The sequence below is a fragment of the Elephantulus edwardii genome, unplaced genomic scaffold (assembly GCF_000299155.1).
Source record: "Elephantulus edwardii isolate Elephantulus edwardi_28Jun2011 unplaced genomic scaffold, EleEdw1.0 scaffold00054, whole genome shotgun sequence".
NCBI classification, from domain to species: Eukaryota; Metazoa; Chordata; class Mammalia; order Macroscelidea; family Macroscelididae; genus Elephantulus; species Elephantulus edwardii.
The window spans coordinates 12,155,577-12,165,591 of record NW_006399804.1 but is presented as its reverse complement, the minus strand read 5'-3'; positions in this window follow the sequence as shown (position 1 = coordinate 12,165,591).

The following is a 10,015-nucleotide window of genomic DNA, read 5'->3' as shown; positions in this document are numbered from 1 at the left end:
CGATGAGATGGATCGATTCTGTGAGTGGAGTGGTGGGAATGAGTGTGTTTGAGACGGTGAGGTTGGCACAGGATAGAAGAGCGTTTAGGGTTCTTGTACATAGGGTCACTATGAGTTGCAAGTGACTCGATGGCACATAACAATAACAACAACAACAATCCATTCTAATTTATCTTTAAAATTTTTAAATGATGTTGTTGTTCACTTGTGTTAGAATTTAGCCAGGAAGAGAGAAAGTACTTAGGCAGTAGGAGATTTAGAAAGCATTTGGAAGGGTTTGGGGAAATGAGTAAGTAAGACCAACACTGGCTCCTAGTTCCGAGCAATAGTGCTACTTATGGCTGGCCAGTTCAGTAGTTCCCAATACTGCTGTGACTTTCAGAGATGCCTGCAACATCTTCTTAGAGTTGAAGAAGGAAGGTGGAGGAGGATTCAGCAGCTTCTAAAATTAACAAGTAATTAATTTATCCAAACCATGCTGTGGTACTGAAGCTACTGGAAAAGAAGAAGGGGAAAAAAAAGATGAGATTCCACTTGAAAGCTTTCTTTCACCCTAGCTTCCTAGGTACTTTGAATTTTTAGGCCATTACACATTTTTACTAATTTCATGATGATGTCTTGTTCTGCATTAAAATAAGACTGCTAATTTTTTAATGGCTTCCTTTAAGAGGTTTAAAACCTTTCTCCCTTACATTAAATTATCAGATCTGCCTGTAAAGTTGACTATGAGTTTTTCTGTTTAAAAAATATGAAAATAGATTATAAATATTGTGACTCCCTCATCAATTATAATAAAATTAGAAATATGATTCATAATTCATTATATCCTCAGAAGTCCTGGAGGCTTTTTTAGTGAGGCTTGCTAAACTACATGGACAGAATTCTGTCCTTCTGTTTCTGTGGATTTATAAACAATAAAGTTAATTTGAAAAGAAAGCAAGGAGAGGAGATAATTGATGACCTGCTGGTAATTGCCTTGGGAAAATCTGTTGTCAGGGACTTCTCTAGAGTGCTGAAAGCAATGATATCAGTCTAGAGACTGAGGTGCATGTGTTGCAGTCCGTGGGCTTCACAGTTACTTGCTGTGCATCAGAGAGCTGGATAATATCTAAGGATGACAGAAGAAGACTCTATGCCTTTAAGTTGTGGTGCTGGAGAAGAGTTTTGCACATACCATGGACTGCCAAGAAAACAAGTCTGTCTTGGCAAGGGTGAAACAAAGTTTCTCCTTGAAGCTAGGATTTTGAAGCTCTATCTCACATACTTTGGGCATGTGTCCAGGAGGGCCAATCTTTGGAGAATGATACATCACACTTGGAACAGTGGAAGGACCATGAAGGACAGGAAGACCCCATATAAGATGGATTGATATAGTAACTGGGCAATGGGATTCGGTGTGTCAAAATTAGTGGGATTGGCTCAGGACAGGGCAGGCTTCAGAGCTATTTTACATAGGGTCAGTATGGGTCACAGATGACTCAAGGGCACATAACAACTACAACTGGTAAGAAACTGGTCTGCAATCCCAAAGTCATTGCTTCAATTCTACCAGCTACTCTTCAGGAGAAAGATAGGCGGTCATTTCCCTTGTGATTTACTCCCTCTGAATACACTCTGGCGAATCAGCAGTGAGTTCCAACTTGACAGCACACAACAACAGCATAGAACCCTAGAAGAATCTCTGAGTGATACAAATGTGTGTTGTTGTTGTTGTTGTTATGTGCCATCAAGTCACTTGCGACTCATAGCGACCCTATGTACAACAGCCCTAAACTCTGCTCTGTCTTGTGCCAATCACACTGTCTCTGACACTCCCATCCCGATAACCCCAGTCACCAAATCAATCCACCTCATAGAGGGCCTTCCCCTCCTGTGCTGTCCCTCCACCCTCCCCAACATAATGTCCTTCTCCAAGGACTGGTCTCTTCTAACATGTCCAAAGTATGTTAGATGGAGCCTCAGAATCCTTGCCTCCAAAGAGCAGCCCAGTTTAACCCTTTCCAGGATGAATCTGTTTGTTTTCCTAGAAGTCCATGGTACTCTCAATACTCTTCTCCAGCACCACAGCTCAAAGGCATCAATTCTCCTTCTATCCTCCTTGGTCATTGTCCAACTCTCTGATGCATAACAAGTGATTGCAAACACCATGGCCTTTATCAGACGTACCTTGGTCTCCAGAGAGACAGCATTGCTCTTCAGTACTTTGGAGAGGTCCCTAACAGCAGACACTCCCATGGCAATGTGCCTTTTAATTTCCTGGCTGCTGGTGCCAAGAGTGTTGACTGTGGAGCCAAGCAAACTAAAGCTGTGAACGATCTCAATCTCTTCACCATCCATCCTGATGTTTCCAATTGGCCCACTGATGAGAATCTTTGTCTTTTTGACATTGAGTCTCAATTCATATTGGAGGCTACAGTCCTTGACCCTCTGCAGCAAGTGCTTCAGGTCCTTCTCAGTTTCAGCAAGCAGGGTTGTGTCGTCTGCGTAACGCAGATTGTTGATAGATTGTCCACCAATCTTGACCTCACATTTCTCCTCATAGAGCCCAGCCTCCTGGATGATCTGTTCTGCATGCAGGTTGAAAAAGTATGGAGATAGGACGCATACCTGGCATACACCCTTCCCAATTTTGAACCATGCAGTGGTCCTATGCTCTGTTCTGAGGACTGCCTCCTGGCCCAAGTATAGGTTTCGCATTAGAACTATCAAGTGTTCTGGGAACTCAATTACTACAATTACTTCAAGATACTGTATATGGTATACCTTGCAGGGAACCCAGAAGAAAGGCCCTGAGTACTGCTGTTTTAGTTCTCTAGTGTAACAGAAATAACACACACAAGTAAATGACTTTTTATTTTTTATTTTCTCACAATTGAGAAGCTATAAGTCTAAAATCAGTGTTCTGGCTCTAGAGGGAAGCTTTGCCTATCAGTTCTGGAGGAAGGCCCTTGTCTCCTTTTGCCATCTGTATACTCAAAGTTCTTGAGAGATCTTCATGTGTCTTGGCATCAGTCTTTTCCTGGATCCCAAAAGTTTCCCATGTGTTCAAAGGACATAGTCTCATCCATGCTCTTCCTGATAGTAGGAGGTTTCCTTTCTCTGCTCCTGTCTTTGTTTGGGTTTTTTCCTTTATCTCTTCTAAGAAAAAGGTGTTATCTCACCCTAAATTCTCTTACAACTGATTGCTTTATTAGTTCATTGAAAATAATTACATAGCTGCCACATTATATCATTACATTCAAAACTCAGAATCATGGTCTAGTCAGCTAGACCACTGTATTTCTTTGAGGGACACAATAGATGACATGTAATTGCAAAAGATCACAACTATTGAAAGCTGAGGAAGCACAAGTCCTCTCCAACACATGGTGTTTCTATGGAGTGAAAGTAGGGTCACAGCAGCTTCTGTATGTGTGTGTGTGTAGAATCCTGGAAGTTCAGTTAGTTTCTTCTACCTGCCTCCCTGCTTTTTTTGTGGAAGAGAACTTGATTAGGTCTCAGATTGGAAGGGAGGGTAAGACTCTGTTCTCCTGATACCTCCTAGATCTTCCTCTGTATCACACTATTACCCTACTTTCTAGTGTGTTGATCATCCAAAGTCAATTTATTGTACTGGGATGAACTAGTTTAATTTTGTAGAGATCTGAGGTTATGTGAGAATGCACTTTTATTCTTTGTGTCCAAAATGTAAGATCAGCAGTTATGTACTCTTGCTATCTTGTTATTGTTGTTGCTGTTGTTATCTGCTGTCAGTGAGTATGACTCATAGCAGTCCTATAACAGATCTGAACTATATCCTGTCTTGCCTCATCCTTATCATCCTTGACACGTTGAATCCATTGCAGTCTACACTGTATCAACTCATCTTGTTGAGGGTCTTCCTCTACTTCACCCATCTGTACCTTTCCAGGCATGATGTCATTTTCCAAGGAATGCTATCTCCCAACAACATGTCCAAAATATAGAAGATCTTCATCTTTGAAGGATAGTGAAGGAGACTTCACCATCTTTGCCTGCAAGGAACACTCTAGTTTCACTTTTCCCAAGACATACTTGTTTGTTCTTTTGGCAAGCCATGGAATATTCAGTACTCTTCTCCAACCCCACAACTCAAAGGCACTGATTTTTCTTCTTTTATCCTTATTCATTATCCAACACTCATATGTATAGGAATAGTTCTGTTTAATAATGAGTACTAAGTGCAGGTGTTTCTTTGTGTAGATAACTTAAAATCTTTTTTGTAGTGATTGAATATGTTATAGTTCCTAATAGAGCCTTGGTGGTGCAGTGGGTTAAGTGCTTGGCTGATAACTACATAGTTGGTGGTTTGAACCCACTCTATTGTCTCTGCAGGAGAAAGACCTGGTGATGGCTTCCCTAACGATTACAGCCAAGAAAAGCCGGTTCTATTGCATCACATGAGATCACCCCGAAGGAAAGAGTTTCTAGTCCTGCTGCTTCAGGACCATAGTCTCTGGGGACATCAACATTATTAGGCATAACCTGGTCCACCGATACAATGTTCTACATTCTACTTTGACAAGTAGCAACTAGGGTCTTAAAGGCTTGTTAGTAGTCATCCAAGGTACAACTATTGATGTCATTTTTGTCCAGAAAAAGACAAGTGAAGGAAATCTGAAGCAAAGAATGCCAGAAGAATGTCTATCTGTGTTTCATTGACTATGTAAAGGCATTTGACTGTGTGGTTAACCTTGAGGAGAATGGGAATCCCAGAACACTTGATTGTGCTTATGCAAAACCTGTACTTGGACCAGGAAGCAGTCCTCAGAACAGAGCAGAGCATGGCTCAAAATCAGGAATGGTGTGCATCAGGGATGCATCCTGTCTACATACATTTTCAATCTATGTGCAGTACAAATCATTCAGGAGGCTGGGCTTTATGAGGAGGAATATGGCATGAGGAGTGGAGGAAGACTCATCAACAACCTGCATTATGCAGAGGATACAACCTTGCTTGCTGAAACTGAGGAGGACCTGAAACACTTGCTGCAGATGGTCTAGGAGTGTAGTCTTCAATATAAATTGAAGCTCAACATCAAGAAGACAAAGATTCTCACCACTAGGCCATGATAGATGAGAGAGATTGAGGTTGTTAACAATTACAGATTGCTTGGCTCTATAATCAACACTCTTGGCACCAGCAGTCAGGAAATTAAAATAAAAATTGCACTGAGAAAATTTGCTATCAGGGACCTCTCCAGAGTACTGAGAAGCAACAATGTCAGTCTAGAGATGAGGGTGTGCCTGATCCAGGCCATGGTCATTGCAATTATTTGCTATGCATCAGAAAGCTAGACAATGACAAAGGATGACAGAGAAGAATTGATGCCTTTGAATTGTAGTGCTGGGGAAGAGTCTTGAACATACTGTGGACAGCCAAAAAAACCAGATAGGTCTGACTTCAAGAGGGTGAAGCCAAGTTTCTCTTTGGAGCTAGAATTTTGAAGCTCTGTCTCACAGACTTTGGGTATGCCAGACTTTGGTAGCCAGGAAGGACAAATCTTTGGAGTAAGACATCATGCCCAGAAGGGTGGAGGGAACAGCGCAGGAGAGAAAGACCCCAGTTGAGATGGGTTGATACAGTAACCGGGTGTGTCAGAGTCAGTGAGACTAACTCAGGACAGGGCAGGCTTCAGAGCTGTTGTACATAGGGTTGCTGTGAGTTGCAGGCAACTTGATGGCAGGTAACAACAACAATGCAAAGGATTAAAGGGTCACAGGAACTTCAGTCTCCATTACCTTAAGAGTAGAACTAGATGGTACCCAAAAGGGATCATAGTAGAGGGTTCTGGATACAGGAGTAGAAAAATATGGCACAAAACTAAAAATTGTGAAAATGAGCAAGCTTACTGGTCCAGTAGCAATTAGTGGAACCTCTGAAACTGGAGCCTTTAGTAACCTTTTGAGTCTGGAACTAAACTCACTCTGTTGCTCAATTTTCATCAAAGCAATAGACAGGCTTGTAAATGGAACAGTAACATCAAGGAAGTACTTACTCTTTAGAACAATCAATCGTACAAGATCAAAAGGGTAGTATTTGCCCAGCAATCAAGCTCAGAATGCAGGAAGAGAGAAGCTAGAAATATAAATGGGAATGAGAATACAGGAAGTGCAGCGTGTTGTTATATTGTGGGCAGTGTAATGTCAGAAAACACAATACGCTGGAGCTGGACCGATTGAGTGGAAAACAGAGCTGTGTAAACAGAACTCAAAGTTAAAACAATTCCTATGAGACATTTCTGCTCTGTCACGTGGGTTCACTGTCAGAATCAGCTTGAGAGCATTCAAGAGCTACAACAAGTAAAGATAATAGTCAATAAATACTTCTGATGGATTGATTTTTTAAAAAATTTAATTGTGGCTGTGCTGTTGATATTACAATTGTTGTTATTCTAAGTGACTGTAAGGAGAGAAATGAAAATATGGATTTAGAAAAAAATTTTAAAATTTATTTTATTATTTTTGTATGTACCATCAAATCAGATCTGACTGGTACAGCAGGAGATTAACCCTCCTTCTCCAGCAGAGCATCTGGTGGATTCAAACTATGTACCTCTGGGATTTGCAGTGCAGCTTCTTGCCACTAAACCACCAGAGCTCTGAAAGTATGGATTTTTAAAACCATCTTTAAGTTAGCTTTTCTGGCCTTTGTACAATTTTCATAGCTCCTTACATCAACAGCAGTCCATGTTTTTGGTGAAATCCAAATGTTAAAATATAGGACTTTTGAAACTTTTCCAAAATAATGACAACCTCCAAAAAAGAAACTATTTTACACAATGTAGGGAAACAGTAGTGCCCTAGTGACAAGAAGCTGCACTGCAATCCTGAAAGCACACAGTTCAAATCCACCAGCTGCTCTACGGGAGAAGGATGAGCAGTCTCCTCTCGTATGATTAACTGCCTCTGAAACACACTGGAGATTCAGCTATGGCTCGTTTCTAATTCAACAGTACACAACAACAACGAGAGAGAATATGTATATGATTTAAAGAGATTAGACACATGCAAAGGAGAATGAGAGGAGAGAGATTGGGATACAAAACATTGACATTTATGTTTTATTTGGAGGTTCCTGGGTGGTACAAATGATTTGCCCTTGAGTTGTTGTTGTGTCCCTTCAAGTTGGAAAAGATCTGTAAGGGAACAGCTCGTAGTTTTGAGCCACATGTCTTTGAGGTTGCAGCGTAGATCCTTACCAGTTGGCCACCAGAGCTCAAATCCATTCCATTGGTGCATTGAAGAAAGACCTGGCAATCTGTTCCTGTGAAGAGTCCACTGAAGAAAATCCTGTGAAGCAGTTCTGCTCTGTAACACAGAGGGTCTCCGTGACTCAGGTGGACTCCCTGGCAACAGATTGGGTTTTTTATTTTGGCTTTTAAATTTTTAAGTTGTGAGTCTTTAATGATATAGAGGATTGTTACTTAACACAGTATTTGACAACACACAACTCACAACTCACAATGAAAATTTATTAAATTTTAAATAAATTGATGTGGGTGGAAATTTAAAAAGTAAAGCTTGACTCACATCATATTTAAAAGATAACCAAGCCAATTGCTGCTATCCAGTCCATCCCAACTCCCAGTAAAGTAGCACTGTTGTTGGTAGATACCATTGAGTCCACTGATTCATAGTGACCTTGGGAATAACAGATACGGATACCATTGAGTCCACTGATTCATAGTGACCCTGGGAATAACAGATACGAATCTTGCACTATCTTGCTCTGTCTTCAGAGTCTCTGCCATACTAAAGTCCATGGTGGTGGTCACTGTTTGAACTCAGCTTATTGAAGGTCTTTCTCTCTATTCCTGACTGTCAACCTTTTCTAGTATAATATCTCTAAGGACTGGTACCTCCTAAAAATATACCCCCCCCCAAGAAAGTGTGATGAAGTGTTAGCATCCAAAGGTACAGCAACCGTAGAGGAGAGTAAATTTGCCCTGTAAATCTGTTGTATTGTAGTGGCTTGTGTATTGTTAACAATGCTGGAAAATATGCATCTGGTATTTTTTTAAAAAACAGCCCAGCAGGATCACCCATATGGACAAATTTCAGCCGAGCTTCCCGATTAAGAAAGTCTGGAAAGAAGGACCTGGTGACCTACTAAAACCTTAGCTAGGGAAAAGTTTATGAATAGTGCCAGAACATTGCCTTAAATAGTGCAGAAGATGAGTCCCTCAGACTAAAGGACAGAGGAAGAGCTGTCTCCTCAAAGTGTGCTATTGTTAGGTGCCACAGAATCAACTATCATTCATCGCAGCTCTATGACAATAGATTGAAACTTGCCTATCCTGCACCATCGTCACCATCCCTGATATGTTTGAGACATTGCAACAGTCATTGTGTTAGTCTATTTTGTTGGAAGTATTTCATTCTTTGTTGGACTCTCCACTTTTCCAGCATGATGTCTTTTTCAAATGCCAGACCCCTTCTGACAACCTCCTCAAAGTATGTAAGTAGAAGTATTATCATCCTTGCCTTTAAGTAGCACCCTGGTTGTACTTCTCCAAGAGATTTGTTTCTTTTGTGTTATTTTTTAGCTGTCTATGACCATGGACTACCAAAAGAACAAGTGGATATGTTTTGAAAAAAGTACAGCCAGAGTGCTCCTTGGAGGCAAAGCTGGCGAAGCTTTGGCTCATATACTTTGGACATATAGCTGTTGTTGTTGTTTTTAGTTGCCATCAAGTCAATAAAGCACAACCCTATGAACAAAAGATCTGAACCCTTTTCTATCCTATGCCATCCTCATACTTACTGATGCACAAGAGCCCATTGCAACAGTCACCGTGTCAGTCTACCTAGTTGAGGGCCTTCCTCTCATTGCTAATCCTCCGTCCTTTGCAGGATCATGTCCTTCTCCAAGGAATGAGCCCCTCCTAGCAAAATGCCCAAAGTGTGTGAGGCAAAGCCTTATCATTCTTACCTCCAAAGAGCTCTTTGGCTGGACCCTTACCTGTTTTTGACTTACCTGTTTTTCCTCTTGGCCATCCATGGGATGTTAGTGCTCTTCTCCAATACCACAGCTCAAAGGCATCAATTCTTTTCCTGTCACCCTTATTTCTTGTCCAGCTCTCAGATGCATAGCAAGCAATCAGAAAGACTATGGCATGAATCAGACACACCTTCTTCTTCAAACTGACATCCTTACTCCTCAGTAATTTGGAGAAGTAACTGACTGCAAACCAATTCCTTGGAAATTGACATCATATTTGAAAAGATAGAGGGTCAGCAAAAAAAAGGAAGACCCTCAATGAGACGGAATGACACAGTGAATACAGCAGTGGGCTAAAGTGCGTCAGAGTGGATGAGGATGGCACAGGATAGGACAGGATTCAGGTCTGTTGTTCATAAGGTTGCTGTGAGTCTTATTTGATGCAATAGTACCTAACAACAACATGGCATATTCGTTATACTCCAACACAACTCAAAGGCATTGACTCTTTTTCTGTCATCCTGATAGGAATGGAATAAAACTTTTAGAACCTTAATTTGTTGATATGGTACAACTTAAAATGAGAAGAAACATTAATAATCAGAATGTGGAAAGCATGAAGTATAAATCTAGGGAAAGGAGAAATGATAAAAAGTGAAATGAAGTGCTCGGAGATAGGTATTCATGAACTGAAATAGACAAGTAATGGCTACTAAGGGCACAGAAAGTAGGGGGGAAAAGCAGTAATCAAGAAATCAAATAACATATTTCATTGGGAAAAATCTCTTTAAGGTGATTCAAAGCAAAGAAGCCTTAGATGCACCTAATCCAAGCTATGGTATTTTCTGTCACTCATGTATGTGAAAGGTGGGCAGTGAATAATGAAAATTTAGTAGGAATTTATGAATTTTGAAGGATGGTCTTGATAATAATATTGACTAACAGGAAAAAAAATTAAAAATCAGTCTGGGAAGAAGTACACTAACGGAAATGTTCCTTAGGAGCTCTTTAGTAAGGATAGTAAGACTTCATCTCACATGCTTTGGACATATC